At 60.9% G+C, this 24,074-nt stretch overlaps 14 non-coding genes across 14 annotated transcripts; 7 read left to right on the top strand and 7 right to left on the bottom strand.

Moving 5' to 3' along the window:
• Positions 1–8,751: 8,751 nt before the first annotated feature.
• Positions 8,752–8,834, bottom strand: TRNAL-CAG (transfer RNA leucine (anticodon CAG)). The gene has a single exon. It is a non-coding gene; the product is annotated as a tRNA-Leu (tRNA).
• Positions 8,835–9,158: 324 nt separating this feature from the next.
• TRNAN-GUU (transfer RNA asparagine (anticodon GUU)) lies at positions 9,159–9,232 on the top strand. The gene has a single exon. It is a non-coding gene; the product is annotated as a tRNA-Asn (tRNA).
• A 1,771-nt stretch (positions 9,233–11,003) lies between these two features.
• TRNAL-CAG (transfer RNA leucine (anticodon CAG)) lies at positions 11,004–11,086 on the bottom strand. The gene has a single exon. It is a non-coding gene; the product is annotated as a tRNA-Leu (tRNA).
• Positions 11,087–11,410: 324 nt separating this feature from the next.
• Positions 11,411–11,484, top strand: TRNAN-GUU (transfer RNA asparagine (anticodon GUU)). Its single transcript has one exon. It is a non-coding gene; the product is annotated as a tRNA-Asn (tRNA).
• A 1,772-nt stretch (positions 11,485–13,256) lies between these two features.
• Positions 13,257–13,339, bottom strand: TRNAL-CAG (transfer RNA leucine (anticodon CAG)). The gene has a single exon. It is a non-coding gene; the product is annotated as a tRNA-Leu (tRNA).
• Positions 13,340–13,663: 324 nt separating this feature from the next.
• On the top strand, positions 13,664–13,737 carry TRNAN-GUU (transfer RNA asparagine (anticodon GUU)). Its single transcript has one exon. It is a non-coding gene; the product is annotated as a tRNA-Asn (tRNA).
• Positions 13,738–15,509: 1,772 nt separating this feature from the next.
• On the bottom strand, positions 15,510–15,592 carry TRNAL-CAG (transfer RNA leucine (anticodon CAG)). The gene has a single exon. It is a non-coding gene; the product is annotated as a tRNA-Leu (tRNA).
• A 330-nt stretch (positions 15,593–15,922) lies between these two features.
• On the top strand, positions 15,923–15,996 carry TRNAN-GUU (transfer RNA asparagine (anticodon GUU)). Its single transcript has one exon. It is a non-coding gene; the product is annotated as a tRNA-Asn (tRNA).
• A 1,772-nt stretch (positions 15,997–17,768) lies between these two features.
• Positions 17,769–17,851, bottom strand: TRNAL-CAG (transfer RNA leucine (anticodon CAG)). Its single transcript has one exon. It is a non-coding gene; the product is annotated as a tRNA-Leu (tRNA).
• Positions 17,852–18,187: 336 nt separating this feature from the next.
• Positions 18,188–18,261, top strand: TRNAN-GUU (transfer RNA asparagine (anticodon GUU)). The gene has a single exon. It is a non-coding gene; the product is annotated as a tRNA-Asn (tRNA).
• Positions 18,262–20,033: 1,772 nt separating this feature from the next.
• Positions 20,034–20,116, bottom strand: TRNAL-CAG (transfer RNA leucine (anticodon CAG)). Its single transcript has one exon. It is a non-coding gene; the product is annotated as a tRNA-Leu (tRNA).
• Positions 20,117–20,440: 324 nt separating this feature from the next.
• TRNAN-GUU (transfer RNA asparagine (anticodon GUU)) lies at positions 20,441–20,514 on the top strand. Its single transcript has one exon. It is a non-coding gene; the product is annotated as a tRNA-Asn (tRNA).
• Positions 20,515–22,281: 1,767 nt separating this feature from the next.
• TRNAL-CAG (transfer RNA leucine (anticodon CAG)) lies at positions 22,282–22,364 on the bottom strand. The gene has a single exon. It is a non-coding gene; the product is annotated as a tRNA-Leu (tRNA).
• Positions 22,365–22,688: 324 nt separating this feature from the next.
• Positions 22,689–22,762, top strand: TRNAN-GUU (transfer RNA asparagine (anticodon GUU)). The gene has a single exon. It is a non-coding gene; the product is annotated as a tRNA-Asn (tRNA).
• The last annotated feature ends 1,312 nt before the right edge of the window (positions 22,763–24,074 follow it).

The following is a 24,074-nucleotide window of genomic DNA, read 5'->3' as shown; positions in this document are numbered from 1 at the left end:
CCCATCGCTCTCTATCCATGAGCTCACCTCTCCTGCCCAGGCCTGCCTCTGTCCTAACCCAAAGCCCTGATGAGGCTCTAGCAATCTGGGCATCACCCCCTACATCCCTTCCCTTCCCAGAGGGAATGGGGGGTTTCAAGATCAGGGGCTGTAGAGCAGCATGAGGTCCCAGTCCTCCAGTCTGTATTTAGGCCACATGTCCACTGAAACCAATGTGGGTTGCAAAGTTCAGACTTCTCAGAAGAGATCATGGCCACTGACCAGCACTGACACCTCAAGAATGTTTTTGCTGACTGTCTATAAACTTTTTAGTGACATGTTTTTAGAAACCGATATTTTACATAATGTAAATATAGCCCTTCTGCCAGACCTTGGAAGGCAGTGACAAGGTTGGCTTCAAATGTAGGGATTAACAGCACCCATAGTGCAAAATTTGGGTTGTCAGTAAAAAGCTTGCAGATTTTAAGTGAGAAAAAAATGTTCTTGTGTTGGCAACCCTGCTTGACTGCAGCTGTGATATTTCCATATGGTGCCACCACCCCAACAGACCCCTACTCACCCCCACATTCTGAGACCTCCAACCACACCCTACATGGTGCTGCATCCACCCCAGCCTACCTCCAAGCCTTACTCACCAGCTCCACTGCCCCATCCTGGAATAGAGAGCCACCCATTCCCTCTCCCCCTCCTGACCCACAGCTTCTTGCCAGCTGCACCACTCCCCTTTCTGTGCCTTTGAGGTGGGCACAAGTTAGACATAGGGTGCGGCCCAAGGGGACCAACGGCAGCATGTGGCTGGGCAGGGAGGAGAGGTCTAGGCTGTTTCCTATGACCCCCAGAGCCCAGACAAGAGCTCCCTACAAGGTGCTGTGCCACCAGTGGACAGTGTTGTGCCCCTCCTGTCTATTAGGCTCATTGTTGCTTAATTATTTATGGTGACTCCAGTATTTTACAGAATTGATGAACAAGTGTTTTTTGCCATATATTCCCCTGACTTTGAAGATAACTTCTTCCTGAGCACATGCTTCTTAATTGAGTTAATCCTAAATGCATGAGCAAGACCCACTACCCCAGCACCCAGGAGGTCTTTTAGTACCAGTGGGAGTGCCAGGTCACCTGGACAAGTCTCTCTGTGCTACAGCACAACTTTCAGTTACCCACTGTCACAGTGGCAGGAGTCAGAGGGGACCAGACAGGGGGATGGCTAATTTGGTGGAGACTTTTAGAGGTCATAGAGGGGATAGGAAAAAGAGTGGCAGTTTGAATCATGCCCTGGAGCAGGTCAGTTCCAGGCAGCAGGGATGTGGTGTGCAGGGAAAATAATGCACACCTATCTGTGTCTGCACATCTCCTTATAGAGATCACTACAACCCTACTCATGGTAACAATCTTACTATAAACTGGACAGGATGAAATCTCACCTTTAACCCGTCTCTCGCCCAGGGACTCTGCAATCCAAGCTGGTAAATGAGAAAGGTAAGTGTCTGAGGCCAGTTATATGTACTACCAGGAGGATGATACTCAGAGACATCTCTGGGTGGATCTCACCTCTCTCCCCCTTCTCTCCCCAGAGGTCCTGCCGTCTGACCTGGAGAGCAAGAAAAGTGAGTGCTTGGGACATGTGGGATGCACTAAAGGGTTTTGGTGATGGTTTCTAGCAAAAGGTGTTTGAAAATTCATTATATCTCTGTGAGATGAGCTGTGACCTGAGCTGAAGGGAAGCGCTGGTGGCTAGGGTGGCCATCATAGATGACAGTCCAGTTGTCCTCTGTTGTCTATTGATACGGGTTTCATAGAAATAGAGGACAGAGTAGTAGAAAACTGGAATGTCCTCTATGATGGCCACCCTATGATGACACCATGTAAGCATCCCTCACAGGACAGGGAACACCTCACTTACCCCTAGGCAATGGCTGCACCTGTCAGTCCCATAGGATGTTCTGCTCAACTCCTGTCCAGACACAGAAGAAAGATGCTTTCCTCAGTCAGGCCAGCTCAGACCTGTCCACAGCCATGCTGGGGACAGAGCCAAGATCATTTGCTTGACTGTAGCTGGTGTCACAGGCCAGCTGGGCACCGTGAGTATATCAATTTATCCACTCGGCTATTTGGTTCAGAACCAAGGAGGCAGAGTTGGGAGTAAAACAATGGCAAATTTATTATAGCTTACATACCCACAACAGTTAACAGAAAGACAAATGCAAGAAGCAGATAATGCAGTCTTAAAGAGCTAATAGTAAATAATAACAGATAATAACAACAGATAAATAGATCAATCTGTTGCAGGCCAGCTAGGCACTGTGAGGGTATCAGCCCCTGAGCTGTTTAAAACAACAAATAGACAGACATGGGTTGGCAACTTATCGATAGTCCCTCAATGCCAGGTGCACACCAGCTGATTCCAGTGAAGTCAGGCGTCCCCGATCCACGCTGTCTGAAGGATTACTGGGGTCTTCACTCACACCGGAAATCCGGAGTCCTGGCTTAGAACAGCAATTTCTGTCCTGTTCCCTCCTTCCTGTTGGTCACCTGACGCACACTTTTTTTATACCTAGTCTTGTGCTAATCTGCTGGCCTAAGGGCCATTCGCAATCTTGTTTTATAGCTATTACCCTATGGGATTAAAAGGTGTTAAAATTATTATAAAAGGTTACTACTCAGACTTGGGTTTATCTAATAAGCAAACTGCAACACAGCATCTTCAGGTTTGAAATTAACATTACCCCACGTAAATCCAGCCCCTTTATATCTCTCTGACTATGCTTCTTTGGGATGTGCTTTCCTGGAATGTGCTGGGTGAGTCAGGTGGTTGAATCCAGTTTTTATCATCATCAAGGCTAATTTCTGAGCAAGAAAGAATCGTTAGGTCAGCCAATTTCACAGCTATAGCTTTGTCTTTGAGACTTAGTAAGTTCTACAAACAGTTACAAGTTACATTTGTGGGTTACAAAAATACAAGCTTTATATTAGACAAAAGCTTTCAATGTTTCTAAGAAGCACATATTTATCGCTTATTAATTTCTTTGGTTCTGGCCATCACAATCCACCCCTTGCTTCTTTGGAGCATTTGGTAAGGCTTACAAATATGATTTCTGCCAGGTGGCGTATACGTGGTTGGCAGAAACAACAACATTTATTTTGGCACGGGTATTAGACTTAATTTTATAACAACAACATTTAAAGATTATATTGAACAATATTAATCTCATAATTAAACTTATTACTGCTACGAACTAAGCAAAAGGAGCATTTTTAGTAAAGGTATATATTTGCACAGTACAAATTACTTTATACTACTTACACAGCAGGGGAATATTAGTAGCACATTTAATAGTTCGCCCTCCCTCTTGAGCTATGAGGGCAAGTTATTTTCTTTTTGGGGCATCTTCGAACAAACTTTTAATGTGAGCTGCCACTTTTCTTCATCTTTTTAGCTGGGGCATGTCTACATCCTTAACCCAGGATTTTGGAAGACTTAGGTTAAGGGTAATGCTTTCTAATTGGAGTTTCGGCTACATTAAAATAGCTTCCCGGCCTTAGACATTTAAAATAGCTGATGCTCTTTGAACATCTTTAGCTTCTGCACAACAGTTGGTTCAGGGGGTTTAAAACATACTGTTGGGATAGTACAAGCGGCTAGAACTTTCTCAGCAAACTCACTGAGCTAGGGTAACATAGGGAGTTGCTGCTAGAGGTGTTACACAAACCATGTCAGGGGGGACTACTAGGCTACTCCCTCTATAAAGTTCTCGACCTTATTAAAATACTATTTTACAGGGTACACTGAATATTGAGCTAAACACTTTGGGCTTTTTGGAGTTACAGTTTCTTAAATGGGACGACATAAGTTTTAGTCTCACATACATCCTTCCCCCAGTCCTGTTGTTAAGAGATGGGCAGTGCTGTTTGCTACCCTATGTACGACAATAAAACATTTTGTTTTGCTACACTCTTCTCATTGTGTGCTCCATGTGTCTTGGTAAACTAACTGTTGGGTTAAAACTGGGGGTAATCCATGGCCTTCTAAGCTAACAGACCAGTTTTTGTGTTTGAGATCTCTCATCACCTGGGAGAAGTGAAGGTTAAGTGAAAGCTGCGCTTGGGCATGCTCTAAGTTTGATTAGCATTGGCTTGAAAGCCTGCATGCATGAAAAGGTAACTTATTTGTGCTGCTTTTTGGCTAATGGTTGCTACTAATTCATCAGTGTATTCTAGGGCTATGTTATCAATCATACCCCCTTTGTGTCATATATCTGTGATTCCTTGGGTGTTTTCTGAGATTTATCTATGTTCTAAACTCTCATGGCTGAATTAAGCCCATTCTACACATGGTCTAGGGCAGTGGTCTCCAAACTTTTTTGACCACACACCCCTATCAGTAAAAAATTTTTGAGCATGCACCCCAACATATGTATGTTTATTTATTTATAAATTATATACATGTGCTACTGTACCAATATATTATATACATTATGTACATTATAAAACATACACCAAAATAGAAATTAATAAAGTAAATTTAAAAAATAATAATCATTGTTTTTACCTCGCAATGTGGCTGAAGAAGAGCTCGTACAAGGAGTAAGAGAGGTGTCAGCTCTGCCATTTTCTTGTTGTTCACTTGTGCTTGCATTATTAGTATTATCTTCAACTGTGGTTTCTTTGCAGGAATCTTTTTAAGCCACTTGTTCATTTTGTGAGGGTTAGTTTAGTTAAATGTAGATAATATAATCTGTAAATCCACTTAACAGGGCACACGTAAACTGCTATACGTTGCAATATGCTGAAAGCGAATGAACGAGTGAGGACGCCACTGTCAACCCCTCTGCGTTGTGGAACTCCCATTCTTCCTTCAGGATACCTCACGTACCGTACATGACACGTGACCATCTGACATACGGACTGAGGGCCCCAGTGTCAATCCGTATATTAAATATTAATAAAGCTTAATTTCTTTCTTATTTTTTTAGATAAAAAATAAATATAAATAGAAGTTCTAAAATTTTCCTCCCGCACCCCAATGGATCATCTTGCGCACACCCGACTTTGGAGATCCCTGGTCTAGAGCACCTCTGTTTTTCCAGGCGATTGGAGACTGGGCTGTGGGTTGAAAAACAGTTTGCCAGGCTCAGCATAGCATATTTTCTACCATCTGAGCGCCAGCAGAGTAGTTAGGAAATGCTGCTCTGACAAACTATTGCTTGGGGTTAAATGTGATACGGGCATTGAACATGGAGGCATTAAGGAGAACTGGAGCTCTGGTCTGGGACTTCCACCATGGGGTGACATTAGACAAGCAAGGTAGAAAATGCACTTGTGATGGCTCTTTTTGAATTAGCAGCATGCATTCCTGCTTAATGCAAAAAAAGGACAGGGGTTCTCTCGTTCGGGTGCTTAACTCTTTCTTTTCTTGTTTCTGGGATTGGTAAACTTCTCAATGGGGTTGGTTTATTTGCTGGAGTGAATTTCTATCTGCGTACTTGAACTCACACTGACTAGGTATGACTATGGCATGGGTATCTTGCAAAAATGACTCTGGCACGGTGCTCCTCATGGGTTCAGCTAGTTCTTCTGGGTCGACCAGGGCTGTGTGCTGCAGACTTTCTCAGACTGTTTGGCGATATGCGGCTATGGTGTATTCAATTCTGTGAGCGTGCCCCCCTTCATCTATATGGTGAAACTACAAAATACTCGGAACATGGGTCTCATTCTGTGGACCACCACCTAACAGCATAAGAGCTGTTTTTAAACTACTATAGTACCTCGCTGTACTTGGAGGACGGGTGTATTTGGTGAGCGGTACACTATTGTGCTAAAGTGTCATCAGGCAGGGGAACCGCTGGAGCTGGGAGGTGGAGTCGGACGGTTTGGTCACTTCTTCGGGCTCCGGGTGGTTGTAGAACTTCAAGCTGCAGGCAGGGTTGCAGCAGTGGTCACGTCAGGACTCAGGGTGGGCAGCGTACCTGCAGGCAGAATATAACAACACTAGGGCTATTGGAAGAAACTACAACAATTTCCACCTGTTCTGCACTCGTTTTTCTCAATTCTGGTATATGGGAGGAAACTGAGTAACCACCCTGAGTCCCATAGTAACACTGAAAGACTCAGCCTTGTCAGTCTACAATCTATCGCCGATGACCGAGAGGCTAGTTTCGCACTTCTTTGATTGCAGCTGGGTGCTCTCAGTATCTCAGTGTGTCTGAGGCCCCACATTAGTCAAACAACACCAAACAACTAGCAGTCCTGTCATGATGGCGTTCCACTCCTTCATTGCTGGATGAGGGTGGCGGCATTGCTCTGGAGCAGAATGACGACTCCAGAGTGCCCCACGGTTGCTATGGCTGTGCCTGTTGATGGACCCAATCTGCAGGAACAAGGAAAAATGGAGTCTGGCTCTTGGATCTGACCTTGACACTCACCCATGCCATTAGCACCCCTTCCCATTTGTTCCCCTGCAGATGCCTAACTACTACTTGGTCTCCCGCCTGGAGTTTCTCTCAACTACTCTTTGGCCGTTCTACTGCCGGCTCACGTGACCCACTTTGACCAAAGGCTTACTGCAGGGGGCTTCCTCCAGCACAGGGCTGATTGTTGGCTCAGTTGACTGAGCGATCTAGGTGCAGGTTTTAGTCCTTGAGGGCCAAACTAGCAGCCATTCACAGGTTGCACTTTAAGATACCATTGGCTTGTTTTACTAGTCTATTGACAAGATGGTTGCAAAAATGTGAACCATTGTCACTTTGCAGCTCTATGGGAGGTGGGTAGATGGTTAGCAATTTTCTAGTGCTTTGGCGGAGGCCCAGGCAAACATCATTCTGGTGACTCCTTCCCCTGCTACAAATACATACTGTTGCTTTCTGGGGGTGGGGGGAAGTGGGCTTATAAAGTTGCATTGCTAAACTTGCTATATTACCTTTCTGTCATGCAGTGACAAAGGGGTAGTCGAGGCAGGGGTTAGTCAGGCTTTGACTTCCTGGCAGGTGATGCAGGAGTTGACTCATTCTTGCACTTCCCTTTTAGTTAGGTGAATGCTCCAGGTGGCTGCTAGGTGAGCAGTGCTATCATGGCTAGGGTGCCCATGCTGCTGATGCAGCCATTCTGTGACTAGCACTCCAGGGGCCAGGGTGGGCGGAGCCAATTTCCCAGCCAGCGGATCATGGTGGAGCCAAGGCCACAACTGGCCAGTTTGGCCAAGAGGTGATCATGGGATACCAGATCAAAAGCTTTTTTAAAGTCAAGATATATGACATCAATCTCTTCTTCCTCATCCAGGTGATAGGTCACCTGGTCATAGAAGGAAATGAGATTGGACAAACAAGACCTACCCCGCAACAACCCCGTGCTGGCTATCCCTTAGGACGTTAGCCTGGGCCAGTCCCTCAAGGATGGCCTCTTTAATAAACTTTTCTAAGACCTTCCACAAGATAGAAGTCAGGCTGATGGGCCTGTAGTTAGCCGGATCCACTCTCCTCCCTTTCTTGAAGATCGGCACCACATTGGCCTTCTGGCCAATACTGGTCTCCGGCTTGCTACTGCCCCTATTGTGGCCAGTTTCTTTGGGGATTGGGCTGGCCAAAGTTCCTACGCTACTTGATTAGGTGGGGTAAAGGCTGACAGCCCTGCATGTGCCTGGGAAAATGCTGACAGTTCTGCCCTCAGGGCAGAGGATCTCTCCGGTGACCCTGCTGGTGGTGCAGAAGGCTCAGCTTTGGGGATTCCCCTCTTCCAACCGTGTTTACCTCACAGCCCTTACAATACATTCGTGGGCAGTCTTTTGATTTGCACTTTATTGAAACAGACAGCTAACAAGTCTTTCTACACCTTTGCTTGCAGAGTCTTCGGCTGGCTTTCTACAGCTTTTCCACAACAATTCGGGAGGGGGGTAGGGGGGTTATTTATTACAGAGGTCACTTCCATGGCTTTGGCAGTTTTCATCAGCTTCGTAAGCCTTGGCTTCTCCAAAATCGCTAAAAGCTCCCTTCCCGCTAACCTGCCACCTCGTCCCATGCCAGCGCAGGGCTACGCCACCCTGAGAGCTCCGGTGTCAGCAAATGCTTCTTGGGGATCATCTTCTTCGAGCGTGTAAGAGCAGTGGCACGAGGCAGGATTCTGGAAGAGAGCGGGGGGGGCGCTGTGTCTCTGCTTCCGGGCGCCGTGGGGGGAATTGCGGGGGGGCGGGGCGGGGCGGGCCAGCCGGGCATTCCTCCGCCTGACCTGGAAGCGGGCCTCCACCAGAGGGGCAAGGAAGAGCTGTGGGCGCCCAGCCCACCAGGGCCATCAGAGGAGGCCGGCCGGACCGCTCCCTTCCCGCTCACCTGCCACCTCGTCCCCTGCCAGCGCGGGGCTACGCCACCCTGTCCCAACTCTCGGGACTAGCACACCCCGTGACGGGCTGGCAGCCACGGCAAGTAGTGGCATGGACGGGCCCCACCCGCTGCTGCGTGCCGGAGGAAGAGGCCTGGCGCGGGCTGCCGGCCCAAAGGCACCGAGGGAGGGCCTGCGCAGCTCCAGACGCTGCCGCTGATCAGCCCGGCGCGGCGCCAGAAAGAAGCCCTGGTCCCGGGGACCGCGCCCACCTGCAGCCCATGGCCGGCAGGCAAGGGGGAGGCGGGGCTGGCACCTGCCCCACCACCTGTGGGCCGTGGACAAGCTGGCAGCCGATTGGGAGAAGCTGCTGAGTGCTGCTCAGCTGCAAGAGCAAGAGCGAGAGCTGGGCAGGGGGGCAGCTTTGCAGGGAAAAGGGGAGGCTGCTGTCAGGAGCGGGACTCGAACCCGCGCCTCCAGAGGAGACTGCGACCTGAACGCAGCGCCTTTGACCGCTCGGCCATCCTGACGGGAAGCCCGGCCGGCGCCCCTGGCCGCCAGCACGCTGCTCCCGCAGCCCGCCTGCCGGACCCGAGCGCTGCCTTCCCTTCGTCTCCCAGGGCGAGGGTGGGCCCCAGCAGCGATGAGCTCTCCTGAGGAAGCCAGGAGGCCCACCGCCCTTTGGGGCTTCCTGGAGGGGAATTCCCTCTCCCAGGGGCGACCCCGCCGCCTCGCCCTCGCCCTCGCCGGGGTTAGAGCACGCGGTGCCCCGGGGCATCTGCTTGGCGCCAGAGCATGGTGGCGGGACGGTTGGCGGAGGGAGAAGGCGCCGAGGGGCGCGGGAGGCCTGCGCCGTCTCTGTGGCGCAATGGGTCAGCGCGTTCGGCTGTTAACCGGGCGGTTGGTGGTTCGAGCCCACCCAGGGACGTGGCCTGGCCTGGCGGTACCCGTGTGTGGCGAGGCGGGCCGCGTGCGCTTTGCTGGTCCCTGCGCCTGGCCAGTCTCGTGCTCCTTTTACCGCCCTCAAGTCGACCCTCCCACGATTCTGACCCTTAACGTCTTGGGGTCCCCAAGCAAGCAGCGCCCCGCCCCGCCCCGCCCCGCGTGATCCCGGCCTGAAGAGCCGCCTCTCCAAACGGCCTGCTCTTGTGCCCCAAGGCTTTTTTCCAGAGCCCACGTTTGGAAGTGGGAGCGCAAGGGTCTCCCCGAGATCTCTTGGCGGCCAGACGCTCAAGACTCATCGGCCGCTGTGCTGCAGGATGTCCCTTGCCCTCTTTGGGAAAGCTGGGCCCTTTCTCCTTTCCTTCCAGATGCCTGGCCTGCGGGCCTTCCACACGCCTTCGCCGAAGCCTTTGTGTCCGGACTGGGCACCCGCCAGGCCTCCAAGGTCTTGGAGATCTGGGGCTCGGGGAAGAGAAGGAAGGCCCCAGGCCTTTCCGGGACCCAGAAGGGACTTCTACGTTGCCACGTGACGTTCATAGCCGAGGGCCCCAGCGGCTTCTGACGTGACACTGAGTCGCAAGCCGGGTGGCTTCTCACAGCAGCCAGCATGTCCCTCCGAAGGTGCCTGCTGGCCGCTCCACGTGCCTTGGAAAGACACGGCCCGGCCTTCTGCTGGGGCCTAGGCGACGGTGCTTGGCTGCCAACGTTTTGGCCTGCTGGCTCTCGCCCCCCACAAACGTCCCTTCTCCCTCGTCTGCCCTGCCTCGCCCGCCACCTCCCACCGCCTCCCGTCACGCGCCGTCTTCTTCCCATGGCTTGGCTGCTTCCCCTCGTCTCTCATCACCTTGAGCCGCTGGACCTGGACCCCGGCCTTTGCAGGCGTGCACTCCTGCAGGGACAGGGCCCAGTGCTCTCGGGCTCCGATGCAAGTGCCTGGTGCCTTAAGAGCAGTTCTCCTTGAAGCACGGCTTGCGCCAGGCACGCCTGCTCCTTACAAGGACCCGTTGCAGGGAGGCAGGATTGTCCAGCGCTCCACAAAGAGCTCCGGTGTCAGCAAGTGCTTCTTGGGGATCGTCTTCTTCGAGCGTGTAAGAGCAGTGGCACGAGGCAGGATTCTGGAAGAGAGCGGGGGGGGCGCTGTGTCTCTGCTTCCGGGCGCCGTGGGGGGAATTGCGGGGGGGCGGGGCGGGGCGGGCCAGCCGGGCATTCCTCCGCCTGACCTGGAAGCGGGCCTCCACCAGAGGGGCAAGGAAGAGCTGTGGGCGCCCAGCCCACCAGGGCCATCAGAGGAGGCCGGCCGGACCGCTCCCTTCCCGCTCACCTGCCACCTCGTCCCCTGCCAGCGCGGGGCTACGCCACCCTGTCCCAACTCTCGGGACTAGCACACCCCGTGACGGGCTGGCAGCCACGGCAAGTAGTGGCATGGACGGGCCCCACCCGCTGCTGCGTGCCGGAGGAAGAGGCCTGGCGCGGGCTGCCGGCCCAAAGGCACCGAGGGAGGGCCTGCGCAGCTCCAGACGCTGCCGCTGATCAGCCCGGCGCGGCGCCAGAAAGAAGCCCTGGTCCCGGGGACCGCGCCCACCTGCAGCCCATGGCCGGCAGGCAAGGGGGAGGCGGGGCTGGCACCTGCCCCACCACCTGTGGGCCGTGGACAAGCTGGCAGCCGATTGGGAGAAGCTGCTGAGTGCTGCTCAGCTGCAAGAGCAAGAGCGAGAGCTGGGCAGGGGGGCAGCTTTGCAGGGAAAAGGGGAGGCTGCTGTCAGGAGCGGGACTCGAACCCGCGCCTCCAGAGGAGACTGCGACCTGAACGCAGCGCCTTTGACCGCTCGGCCATCCTGACGGGAAGCCCGGCCGGCGCCCCTGGCCGCCAGCACGCTGCTCCCGCAGCCCGCCTGCCGGACCCGAGCGCTGCCTTCCCTTCGTCTCCCAGGGCGAGGGTGGGCCCCAGCAGCGATGAGCTCTCCTGAGGAAGCCAGGAGGCCCACCGCCCTTTGGGGCTTCCTGGAGGGGAATTCCCTCTCCCAGGGGCGACCCCGCCGCCTCGCCCTCGCCCTCGCCGGGGTTAGAGCACGCGGTGCCCCGGGGCATCTGCTTGGCGCCAGAGCATGGTGGCGGGACGGTTGGCGGAGGGAGAAGGCGCCGAGGGGCGCGGGAGGCCTGCGCCGTCTCTGTGGCGCAATGGGTCAGCGCGTTCGGCTGTTAACCGGGCGGTTGGTGGTTCGAGCCCACCCAGGGACGTGGCCTGGCCTGGCGGTACCCGTGTGTGGCGAGGCGGGCCGCGTGCGCTTTGCTGGTCCCTGCGCCTGGCCAGTCTCGTGCTCCTTTTACCGCCCTCAAGTCGACCCTCCCACGATTCTGACCCTTAACGTCTTGGGGTCCCCAAGCAAGCAGCGCCCCGCCCCGCCCCGCCCCGCGGTGATCCCGGCCTGAAGAGCCGCCTCTCCAAACGGCCTGCTCTTGTGCCCCAAGGCTTTTTTCCAGAGCCCACGTTTGGAAGTGGGAGCGCAAGGGTCTCCCCGAGATCTCTTGGCGGCCAGACGCTCAAGACTCATCGGCCGCTGTGCTGCAGGATGTCCCTTGCCCTCTTTGGGAAAGCTGGGCCCTTTCTCCTTTCCTTCCAGATGCCTGGCCTGCGGGCCTTCCACACGCCTTCGCCGAAGCCTTTGTGTCCGGACTGGGCACCCGCCAGGCCTCCAAGGTCTTGGAGATCTGGGGCTCGGGGAAGAGAAGGAAGGCCCCAGGCCTTTCCGGGACCCAGAAGGGACTTCTACGTTGCCACGTGACGTTCATAGCCGAGGGCCCCAGCGGCTTCTGACGTGACACTGAGTCGCAAGCCGGGTGGCTTCTCACAGCAGCCAGCATGTCCCTCCGAAGGTGCCTGCTGGCCGCTCCACGTGCCTTGGAAAGACACGGCCCGGCCTTCTGCTGGGGCCTAGGCGACGGTGCTTGGCTGCCAACGTTTTGGCCTGCTGGCTCTCGCCCCCCACAAACGTCCCTTCTCCCTCGTCTGCCCTGCCTCGCCCGCCACCTCCCACCGCCTCCCGTCACGCGCCGTCTTCTTCCCATGGCTTGGCTGCTTCCCCTCGTCTCTCATCACCTTGAGCCGCTGGACCTGGACCCCGGCCTTTGCAGGCGTGCACTCCTGCAGGGACAGGGCCCAGTGCTCTCGGGCTCCGATGCAAGTGCCTGGTGCCTTAAGAGCAGTTCTCCTTGAAGCACGGCTTGCGCCAGGCACGCCTGCTCCTTACAAGGACCCGTTGCAGGGAGGCAGGATTGTCCAGCGCTCCACAAAGAGCTCCGGTGTCAGCAAGTGCTTCTTGGGGATCGTCTTCTTCGAGCGTGTAAGAGCAGTGGCACGAGGCAGGATTCTGGAAGAGAGCGGGGGGGGCGCTGTGTCTCTGCTTCCGGGCGCCGTGGGGGGAATTGCGGGGGGGCGGGGCGGGGCGGGCCAGCCGGGCATTCCTCCGCCTGACCTGGAAGCGGGCCTCCACCAGAGGGGCAAGGAAGAGCTGTGGGCGCCCAGCCCACCAGGGCCATCAGAGGAGGCCGGCCGGACCGCTCCCTTCCCGCTCACCTGCCACCTCGTCCCCTGCCAGCGCGGGGCTACGCCACCCTGTCCCAACTCTCGGGACTAGCACACCCCGTGACGGGCTGGCAGCCACGGCAAGTAGTGGCATGGACGGGCCCCACCCGCTGCTGCGTGCCGGAGGAAGAGGCCTGGCGCGGGCTGCCGGCCCAAAGGCACCGAGGGAGGGCCTGCGCAGCTCCAGACGCTGCCGCTGATCAGCCCGGCGCGGCGCCAGAAAGAAGCCCTGGTCCCGGGGACCGCGCCCACCTGCAGCCCATGGCCGGCAGGCAAGGGGGAGGCGGGGCTGGCACCTGCCCCACCACCTGTGGGCCGTGGACAAGCTGGCAGCCGATTGGGAGAAGCTGCTGAGTGCTGCTCAGCTGCAAGAGCAAGAGCGAGAGCTGGGCAGGGGGGCAGCTTTGCAGGGAAAAGGGGAGGCTGCTGTCAGGAGCGGGACTCGAACCCGCGCCTCCAGAGGAGACTGCGACCTGAACGCAGCGCCTTTGACCGCTCGGCCATCCTGACGGGAAGCCCGGCCGGCGCCCCTGGCCGCCAGCACGCTGCTCCCGCAGCCCGCCTGCCGGACCCGAGCGCTGCCTTCCCTTCGTCTCCCAGGGCGAGGGTGGGCCCCAGCAGCGATGAGCTCTCCTGAGGAAGCCAGGAGGCCCACCGCCCTTTGGGGCTTCCTGGAGGGGAATTCCCTCTCCCAGGGGCGACCCCGCCGCCTCGCCCTCGCCCTCGCCGGGGTTAGAGCACGCGGTGCCCCGGGGCATCTGCTTGGCGCCAGAGCATGGTGGCGGGACGGTTGGCGGAGGGAGAAGGCGCCGAGGGGCGCGGGAGGCCTGCGCCGTCTCTGTGGCGCAATGGGTCAGCGCGTTCGGCTGTTAACCGGGCGGTTGGTGGTTCGAGCCCACCCAGGGACGTGGCCTGGCCTGGCGGTACCCGTGTGTGGCGAGGCGGGCCGCGTGCGCTTTGCTGGTCCCTGCGCCTGGCCAGTCTCGTGCTCCTTTTACCGCCCTCAAGTCGACCCTCCCACGATTCTGACCCTTAACGTCTTGGGGTCCCCAAGCAAGCAGCGCCCCGCCCCGCCCCGCCCCGCGGTGATCCCGGCCTGAAGAGCCGCCTCTCCAAACGGCCTGCTCTTGTGCCCCAAGGCTTTTTTCCAGAGCCCACGTTTGGAAGTGGGAGCGCAAGGGTCTCCCCGAGATCTCTTGGCGGCCAGACGCTCAAGACTCATCGGCCGCTGTGCTGCAGGATGTCCCTTGCCCTCTTTGGGAAAGCTGGGCCCTTTCTCCTTTCCTTCCAGATGCCTGGCCTGCGGGCCTTCCACACGCCTTCGCCGAAGCCTTTGTGTCCGGACTGGGCACCCGCCAGGCCTCCAAGGTCTTGGAGATCTGGGGCTCGGGGAAGAGAAGGAAGGCCCCAGGCCTTTCCGGGACCCAGAAGGGACTTCTACGTTGCCACGTGACGTTCATAGCCGAGGGCCCCAGCGGCTTCTGACGTGACACTGAGTCGCAAGCCGGGTGGCTTCTCACAGCAGCCAGCATGTCCCTCCGAAGGTGCCTGCTGGCCGCTCCACGTGCCTTGGAAAGACACGGCCCGGCCTTCTGCTGGGGCCTAGGCGACGGTGCTTGGCTGCCAACGTTTTGGCCTGCTGGCTCTCGCCCCCCACAAACGTCCCTTCTCCCTCGTCTGCCCTGCCTCGCCCGCCACCTCCCACCGCCTCCCGTCACGCGCCGTCTTCTTCCCATGGCTTGGCTGCTTCCCCTCGTCTCTCATCACCTTGAGCCGCTGGACCTGGACCCCGGCCTTTGCAGGCGTGCACTCCTGCAGGGACAGGGCCCAGTGCTCTCGGGCTCCGATGCAAGTGCCTGGTGCCTTAAGAGCAGTTCTCCTTGAAGCACGGCTTGCGCCAGGCACGCCTGCTCCTTACAAGGACCCGTTGCAGGGAGGCAGGATTGTCCAGCGCTCCACAAAGAGCTCCGGTGTCAGCAAGTGCTTCTTGGGGATCGTCTTCTTCGAGCGTGTAAGAGCAGTGGCACGAGGCAGGATTCTGGAAGAGAGCGGGGGGGGCGCTGTGTCTCTGCTTCCGGGCGCCGTGGGGGGAATTGCGGGGGGGCGGGGCGGGGCGGGCCAGCCGGGCATTCCTCCGCCTGACCTGGAAGCGGGCCTCCACCAGAGGGGCAAGGAAGAGCTGTGGGCGCCCAGCCCACCAGGGCCATCAGAGGAGGCCGGCCGGACCGCTCCCTTCCCGCTCACCTGCCACCTCGTCCCCTGCCAGCGCGGGGCTACGCCACCCTGTCCCAACTCTCGGGACTAGCACACCCCGTGACGGGCTGGCAGCCACGGCAAGTAGTGGCATGGACGGGCCCCACCCGCTGCTGCGTGCCGGAGGAAGAGGCCTGGCGCGGGCTGCCGGCCCAAAGGCACCGAGGGAGGGCCTGCGCGGCTCCAGACGCTGCCGCTGATCAGCCCGGCGCGGCGCCAGAAAGAAGCCCTGGTCCCGGGGACCGCGCCCACCTGCAGCCCATGGCCGGCAGGCAAGGGGGAGGCGGGGCTGGCACCTGCCCCACCACCTGTGGGCCGTGGACAAGCTGGCAGCCGATTGGGAGAAGCTGCTGAGTGCTGCTCAGCTGCAAGAGCAAGAGCGAGAGCTGGGCAGGGGGGCAGCTTTGCAGGGAAAAGGGGAGGCTGCTGTCAGGAGCGGGACTCGAACCCGCGCCTCCAGAGGAGACTGCGACCTGAACGCAGCGCCTTTGACCGCTCGGCCATCCTGACGGGAAGCCCGGCCGGCGCCCCTGGCCGCCAGCACGCTGCTCCCGCAGCCCGCCTGCCGGACCCGAGCGCTGCCTTCCCTTCGTCTCCCAGGGCGAGGGTGGGCCCCAGCAGCGATGAGCTCTCCTGAGGAAGCCAGGAGGCCCACCGCCCTTTGGGGCTTCCTGGAGGGGAATTCCCTCTCCCAGGGGCGACCCCGCCGCCTCGCCCTCGCCCTCGCCCTCGCCGGGGTTAGAGCACGCGGTGCCCCGGGGCATCTGCTTGGCGCCAGAGCATGGTGGCGGGACGGTTGGCGGAGGGAGAAGGCGCCGAGGGGCGCGGGAGGCCTGCGCCGTCTCTGTGGCGCAATGGGTCAGCGCGTTCGGCTGTTAACCGGGCGGTTGGTGGTTCGAGCCCACCCAGGGACGTGGCCTGGCCTGGCGGTACCCGTGTGTGGCGAGGCGGGCCGCGTGCGCTTTGCTGGTCCCTGCGCCTGGCCAGTCTCGTGCTCCTTTTACCGCCCTCAAGTCGACCCTCCCACGATTCTGACCCTTAACGTCTTGGGGTCCCCAAGCAAGCAGCGCCCCGCCCCGCCCCGCCCCGCGGTGATCCCGGCCTGAAGAGCCGCCTCTCCAAACGGCCTGCTCTTGTGCCCCAAGGCTTTTTTCCAGAGCCCACGTTTGGAAGTGGGAGCGCAAGGGTCTCCCCGAGATCTCTTGGCGGCCAGACGCTCAAGACTCATCGGCCGCTGTGCTGCAGGATGTCCCTTGCCCTCTTTGGGAAAGCTGGGCCCTTTCTCCTTTCCTTCCAGATGCCTGGCCTGCGGGCCTTCCACACGCCTTCGCCGAAGCCTTTGTGTCCGGACTGGGCACCCGCCAGGCCTCCAAGGTCTTGGAGATCTGGGGCTCGGGGAAGAGAAGGAAGGCCCCAGGCCTTTCCGGGACCCAGAAGGGACTTCTACGTTGCCACGTGACGTTCATAGCCGAGGGCCCCAGCGGCTTCTGACGTGACACTGAGTCGCAAGCCGGGTGGCTTCTCACAGCAGCCAGCATGTCCCTCCGAAGGTGCCTGCTGGCCGCTCCACGTGCCTTGGAAAGACACGGCCCGGCCTTCTGCTGGGGCCTAGGCGACGGTGCTTGGCTGCCAACGTTTTGGCCTGCTGGCTCTCGCCCCCCACAAACGTCCCTTCTCCCTCGTCTGCCCTGCCTCGCCCGCCACCTCCCACCGCCTCCCGTCACGCGCCGTCTTCTTCCCATGGCTTGGCTGCTTCCCCTCGTCTCTCATCACCTTGAGCCGCTGGACCTGGACCCCGGCCTTTGCAGGCGTGCACTCCTGCAGGGACAGGGCCCAGTGCTCTCGGGCTCCGATGCAAGTGCCTGGTGCCTTAAGAGCAGTTCTCCTTGAAGCACGGCTTGCGCCAGGCACGCCTGCTCCTTACAAGGACCCGTTGCAGGGAGGCAGGATTGTCCAGCGCTCCACAAAGAGCTCCGGTGTCAGCAAGTGCTTCTTGGGGATCGTCTTCTTCGAGCGTGTAAGAGCAGTGGCACGAGGCAGGATTCTGGAAGAGAGCGGGGGGGGCGCTGTGTCTCTGCTTCCGGGCGCCGTGGGGGGAATTGCGGGGGGGCGGGGCGGGGCGGGCCAGCCGGGCATTCCTCCGCCTGACCTGGAAGCGGGCCTCCACCAGAGGGGCAAGGAAGAGCTGTGGGCGCCCAGCCCACCAGGGCCATCAGAGGAGGCCGGCCGGACCGCTCCCTTCCCGCTCACCTGCCACCTCGTCCCCTGCCAGCGCGGGGCTACGCCACCCTGTCCCAACTCTCGGGACTAGCACACCCCGTGACGGGCTGGCAGCCACGGCAAGTAGTGGCATGGACGGGCCCCACCCGCTGCTGCGTGCCGGAGGAAGAGGCCTGGCGCGGGCTGCCGGCCCAAAGGCACCGAGGGAGGGCCTGCGCGGCTCCAGACGCTGCCGCTGATCAGCCCGGCGCGGCGCCAGAAAGAAGCCCTGGTCCCGGGGACCGCGCCCACCTGCAGCCCATGGCCGGCAGGCAAGGGGGAGGCGGGGCTGGCACCTGCCCCACCACCTGTGGGCCGTGGACAAGCTGGCAGCCGATTGGGAGAAGCTGCTGAGTGCTGCTCAGCTGCAAGAGCAAGAGCGAGAGCTGGGCAGGGGGGCAGCTTTGCAGGGAAAAGGGGAGGCTGCTGTCAGGAGCGGGACTCGAACCCGCGCCTCCAGAGGAGACTGCGACCTGAACGCAGCGCCTTTGACCGCTCGGCCATCCTGACGGGAAGCCCGGCCGGCGCCCCTGGCCGCCAGCACGCTGCTCCCGCAGCCCGCCTGCCGGACCCGAGCGCTGCCTTCCCTTCGTCTCCCAGGGCGAGGGTGGGCCCCAGCAGCGATGAGCTCTCCTGAGGAAGCCAGGAGGCCCACCGCCCTTTGGGGCTTCCTGGAGGGGAATTCCCTCTCCCAGGGGCGACCCCGCCGCCTCGCCCTCGCCCTCACCCTCGCCCTCGCCGGGGTTAGAGCACGCGGTGCCCCGGGGCATCTGCTTGGCGCCAGAGCATGGTGGCGGGACGGTTGGCGGAGGGAGAAGGCGCCGAGGGGCGCGGGAGGCCTGCGCCGTCTCTGTGGCGCAATGGGTCAGCGCGTTCGGCTGTTAACCGGGCGGTTGGTGGTTCGAGCCCACCCAGGGACGTGGCCTGGCCTGGCGGTACCCGTGTGTGGCGAGGCGGGCCTCGTGCGCTTTGCTGGTCCCTGCGCCTGGCCAGTCTCGTGCTCCTTTTACCGCCCTCAAGTCGACCCTCCCACGATTCTGACCCTTAACGTCTTGGGGTCCCCAAGCAAGCAGCGCCCCGCCCCGCCCCGCCCCGCGGTGATCCCGGCCTGAAGAGCCGCCTCTCCAAACGGCCTGCTCTTGTGCCCCAAGGCTTTTTTCCAGAGCCCACGTTTGGAAGTGGGAGCGCAAGGGTCTCCCCGAGATCTCTTGGCGGCCAGACGCTCAAGACTCATCGGCCGCTGTGCTGCAGGATGTCCCTTGCCCTCTTTGGGAAAGCTGGGCCCTTTCTCCTTTCCTTCCAGATGCCTGGCCTGCGGGCCTTCCACACGCCTTCGCCGAAGCCTTTGTGTCCGGACTGGGCACCCGCCAGGCCTCCAAGGTCTTGGAGATCTGGGGCTCGGGGAAGAGAAGGAAGGCCCCAGGCCTTTCCGGGACCCAGAAGGGACTTCTACGTTGCCACGTGACGTTCATAGCCGAGGGCCCCAGCGGCTTCTGACGTGACACTGAGTCGCAAGCCGGGTGGCTTCTCACAGCAGCCAGCATGTCCCTCCGAAGGTGCCTGCTGGCCGCTCCACGTGCCTTGGAAAGACACGGCCCGGCCTTCTGCTGGGGCCTAGGCGACGGTGCTTGGCTGCCAACGTTTTGGCCTGCTGGCTCTCGCCCCCCACAAACGTCCCTTCTCCCTCGTCTGCCCTGCCTCGCCCGCCACCTCCCACCGCCTCCCGTCACGCGCCGTCTTCTTCCCATGGCTTGGCTGCTTCCCCTCGTCTCTCATCACCTTGAGCCGCTGGACCTGGACCCCGGCCTTTGCAGGCGTGCACTCCTGCAGGGACAGGGCCCAGTGCTCTCGGGCTCCGATGCAAGTGCCTGGTGCCTTAAGAGCAGTTCTCCTTGAAGCACGGCTTGCGCCAGGCACGCCTGCTCCTTACAAGGACCCGTTGCAGGGAGGCAGGATTGTCCAGCGCTCCACAAAGAGCTCCGGTGTCAGCAAGTGCTTCTTGGGGATCGTCTTCTTCGAGCGTGTAAGAGCAGTGGCACGAGGCAGGATTCTGGAAGAGAGCGGGGGGGGCGCTGTGTCTCTGCTTCCGGGCGCCGTGGGGGGAATTGCGGGGGGGCGGGGCGGGGCGGGCCAGCCGGGCATTCCTCCGCCTGACCTGGAAGCGGGCCTCCACCAGAGGGGCAAGGAAGAGCTGTGGGCGCCCAGCCCACCAGGGCCATCAGAGGAGGCCGGCCGGACCGCTCCCTTCCCGCTCACCTGCCACCTCGTCCCCTGCCAGCGCGGGGCTACGCCACCCTGTCCCAACTCTCGGGACTAGCACACCCCGTGACGGGCTGGCAGCCACGGCAAGTAGTGGCATGGACGGGCCCCACCCGCTGCTGCGTGCCGGAGGAAGAGGCCTGGCGCGGGCTGCCGGCCCAAAGGCACCGAGGGAGGGCCTGCGCGGCTCCAGACGCTGCCGCTGATCAGCCCGGCGCGGCGCCAGAAAGAAGCCCTGGTCCCGGGGACCGCGCCCACCTGCAGCCCATGGCCGGCAGGCAAGGGGGAGGCGGGGCTGGCACCTGCCCCACCACCTGTGGGCCGTGGACAAGCTGGCAGCCGATTGGGAGAAGCTGCTGAGTGCTGCTCAGCTGCAAGAGCAAGAGCGAGAGCTGGGCAGGGGGGCAGCTTTGCAGGGAAAAGGGGAGGCTGCTGTCAGGAGCGGGACTCGAACCCGCGCCTCCAGAGGAGACTGCGACCTGAACGCAGCGCCTTTGACCGCTCGGCCATCCTGACGGGAAGCCCGGCCGGCGCCCCTGGCCGCCAGCACGCTGCTCCCGCAGCCCGCCTGCCGGACCCGAGCGCTGCCTTCCCTTCGTCTCCCAGGGCGAGGGTGGGCCCCAGCAGCGATGAGCTCTCCTGAGGAAGCCAGGAGGCCCACCGCCCTTTGGGGCTTCCTGGAGGGGAATTCCCTCTCCCAGGGGCGACCCCGCCGCCTCGCCCTCGCCCTCGCCGGGGTTAGAGCACGCGGTGCCCCGGGGCATCTGCTTGGCGCCAGAGCATGGTGGCGGGACGGTTGGCGGAGGGAGAAGGCGCCGAGGGGCGCAGGAGGCCTGCGCCGTCTCTGTGGCGCAATGGGTCAGCGCGTTCGGCTGTTAACCGGGCGGTTGGTGGTTCGAGCCCACCCAGGGACGTGGCCTGGCCTGGCGGTACCCGTGTGTGGCGAGGCGGGCCGCGTGCGCTTTGCTGGTCCCTGCGCCTGGCCAGTCTCGTGCTCCTTTTACCGCCCTCAAGTCGACCCTCCCACGATTCTGACCCTTAACGTCTTGGGGTCCCCAAGCAAGCAGCGCCCCGCCCCGCCCCGCGGTGATCCCGGCCTGAAGAGCCGCCTCTCCAAACGGCCTGCTCTTGTGCCCCAAGGCTTTTTTCCAGAGCCCACGTTTGGAAGTGGGAGCGCAAGGGTCTCCCCGAGATCTCTTGGCGGCCAGACGCTCAAGACTCATCGGCCGCTGTGCTGCAGGATGTCCCTTGCCCTCTTTGGGAAAGCTGGGCCCTTTCTCCTTTCCTTCCAGATGCCTGGCCTGCGGGCCTTCCACACGCCTTCGCCGAAGCCTTTGTGTCCGGACTGGGCACCCGCCAGGCCTCCAAGGTCTTGGAGATCTGGGGCTCGGGGAAGAGAAGGAAGGCCCCAGGCCTTTCCGGGACCCAGAAGGGACTTCTACGTTGCCACGTGACGTTCATAGCCGAGGGCCCCAGCGGCTTCTGACGTGACACTGAGTCGCAAGCCGGGTGGCTTCTCACAGCAGCCAGCATGTCCCTCCGAAGGTGCCTGCTGGCCGCTCCACGTGCCTTGGAAAGACACGGCCCGGCCTTCTGCTGGGGCCTAGGCGACGGTGCTTGGCTGCCAACGTTTTGGCCTGCTGGCTCTCGCCCCCCACAAACGTCCCTTCTCCCTCGTCTGCCCTGCCTCGCCCGCCACCTCCCACCGCCTCCCGTCACGCGCCGTCTTCTTCCCATGGCTTGGCTGCTTCCCCTCGTCTCTCATCACCTTGAGCCGCTGGACCTGGACCCCGGCCTTTGCAGGCGTGCACTCCTGCAGGGACAGGGCCCAGTGCTCTCGGGCTCCGATGCAAGTGCCTGGTGCCTTAAGAGCAGTTCTCCTTGAAGCACGGCTTGCGCCAGGCACGCCTGCTCCTTACAAGGACCCGTTGCAGGGAGGCAGGATTGTCCAGCGCTCCACAAAGAGCTCCGGTGTCAGCAAGTGCTTCTTGGGGATCGTCTTCTTCGAGCGTGTAAGAGCAGTGGCACGAGGCAGGATTCTGGAAGAGAGCGGGGGGGGCGCTGTGTCTCTGCTTCCGGGCGCCGTGGGGGGAATTGCGGGGGGGCGGGGCGGGGCGGGCCAGCCGGGCATTCCTCCGCCTGACCTGGAAGCGGGCCTCCACCAGAGGGGCAAGGAAGAGCTGTGGGCGCCCAGCCCACCAGGGCCATCAGAGGAGGCCGGCCGGACCGCTCCCTTCCCGCTCACCTGCCACCTCGTCCCCTGCCAGCGCGGGGCTACGCCACCCTGTCCCAACTCTCGGGACTAGCACACCCCGTGACGGGCTGGCAGCCACGGCAAGTAGTGGCATGGACGGGCCCCACCCGCTGCTGCGTGCCGGAGGAAGAGGCCTGGCGCGGGCTGCCGGCCCAAAGGCACCGAGGGAGGGCCTGCGCGGCTCCAGACGCTGCCGCTGATCAGCCCGGCGCGGCGCCAGAAAGAAGCCCTGGTCCCGGGGACCGCGCCCACCTGCAGCCCATGGCCGGCAGGCAAGGGGGAGGCGGGGCTGGCACCTGCCCCACCACCTGTGGGCCGTGGACAAGCTGGCAGCCGATTGGGAGAAGCTGCTGAGTGCTGCTCAGCTGCAAGAGCAAGAGCGAGAGCTGGGCAGGGGGGCAGCTTTGCAGGGAAAAGGGGAGGCTGCTGTCAGGAGCGGGACTCGAACCCGCGCCTCCAGAGGAGACTGCGACCTGAACGCAGCGCCTTTGACCGCTCGGCCATCCTGACGGGAAGCCCGGCCGGCGCCCCTGGCCGCCAGCACGCTGCTCCCGCAGCCCGCCTGCCGGACCCGAGCGCTGCCTTCCCTTCGTCTCCCAGGGCGAGGGTGGGCCCCAGCAGCGATGAGCTCTCCTGAGGAAGCCAGGAGGCCCACCGCCCTTTGGGGCTTCCTGGAGGGGAATTCCCTCTCCCAGGGGCGACCCCGCCGCCTCGCCCTCGCCCTCGCCGGGGTTAGAGCACGCGGTGCCCCGGGGCATCTGCTTGGCGCCAGAGCATGGTGGCGGGACGGTTGGCGGAGGGAGAAGGCGCCGAGGGGCGCGGGAGGCCTGCGCCGTCTCTGTGGCGCAATGGGTCAGCGCGTTCGGCTGTTAACCGGGCGGTTGGTGGTTCGAGCCCACCCAGGGACGTGGCCTGGCCTGGCGGTACCCGTGTGTGGCGAGGCGGGCCGCGTGCGCTTTGCTGGTCCCTGCGCCTGGCCAGTCTCGTGCTCCTTTTACCGCCCTCAAGTCGACCCTCCCACGATTCTGACCCTTAACGTCTTGGGGTCCCCAAGCAAGCAGCGCCCCGCCCCGCCCCGCGGTGATCCCGGCCTGAAGAGCCGCCTCTCCAAACGGCCTGCTCTTGTGCCCCAAGGCTTTTTTCCAGAGCCCACGTTTGGAAGTGGGAGCGCAAGGGTCTCCCCGAGATCTCTTGGCGGCCAGACGCTCAAGACTCATCGGCCGCTGTGCTGCAGGATGTCCCTTGCCCTCTTTGGGAAAGCTGGGCCCTTTCTCCTTTCCTTCCAGATGCCTGGCCTGCGGGCCTTCCACACGCCTTCGCCGAAGCCTTTGTGTCCGGACTGGGCACCCGCCAGGCCTCCAAGGTCTTGGAGATCTGGGGCTCGGGGAAGAGAAGGAAGGCCCCAGGCCTTTCCGGGACCCAGAAGGGACTTCTACGTTGCCACGTGACGTTCATAGCCGAGGGCCCCAGCGGCTTCTGACGTGACACTGAGTCGCAAGCCGGGTGGCTTCTCACAGCAGCCAGCATGTCCCTCCGAAGGTGCCTGCTGGCCGCTCCACGTGCCTTGGAAAGACACGGCCCGGCCTTCTGCTGGGGCCTAGGCGACGGTGCTTGGCTGCCAACGTTTTGGCCTGCTGGCTCTCGCCCCCCACAAACGTCCCTTCTCCCTCGTCTGCCCTGCCTCGCCCGCCACCTCCCACCGCCTCCCGTCACGCGCCGTCTTCTTCCCATGGCTTGGCTGCTTCCCCTCGTCTCTCATCACCTTGAGCCGCTGGACCTGGACCCCGGCCTTTGCAGGCGTGCACTCCTGCAGGGACAGGGCCCAGTGCTCTCGGGCTCCGATGCAAGTGCCTGGTGCCTTAAGAGCAGTTCTCCTTGAAGCACGGCTTGCGCCAGGCACGCCTGCTCCTTACAAGGACCCGTTGCAGGGAGGCAGGATTGTCCAGCGCTCCACAAAGAGCTCCGGTGTCAGCAAGTGCTTCTTGGGGATCGTCTTCTTCGAGCGTGTAAGAGCAGTGGCACGAGGCAGGATTCTGGAAGAGAGCGGGGGGGGCGCTGTGTCTCTGCTTCCGGGCGCCGTGGGGGGAATTGCGGGGGGGCGGGGCGGGGCGGGCCAGCCGGGCATTCCTCCGCCTGACCTGGAAGCGGGCCTCCACCAGAGGGGCAAGGAAGAGCTGTGGGCGCCCAGCCCACCAGGGCCATCAGAGGAGGCCGGCCGGA

This window comes from Crocodylus siamensis, chromosome 15 (genome assembly GCF_052110815.1).
Source record: "Crocodylus siamensis isolate JL-2025a chromosome 15, ASM5211081v1, whole genome shotgun sequence".
In the NCBI taxonomy this organism is placed as follows: domain Eukaryota; kingdom Metazoa; phylum Chordata; order Crocodylia; family Crocodylidae; genus Crocodylus; species Crocodylus siamensis.
Note: the sequence above shows the minus strand (reverse complement) of the source record. Positions and strands in the feature narration are given on the sequence as shown.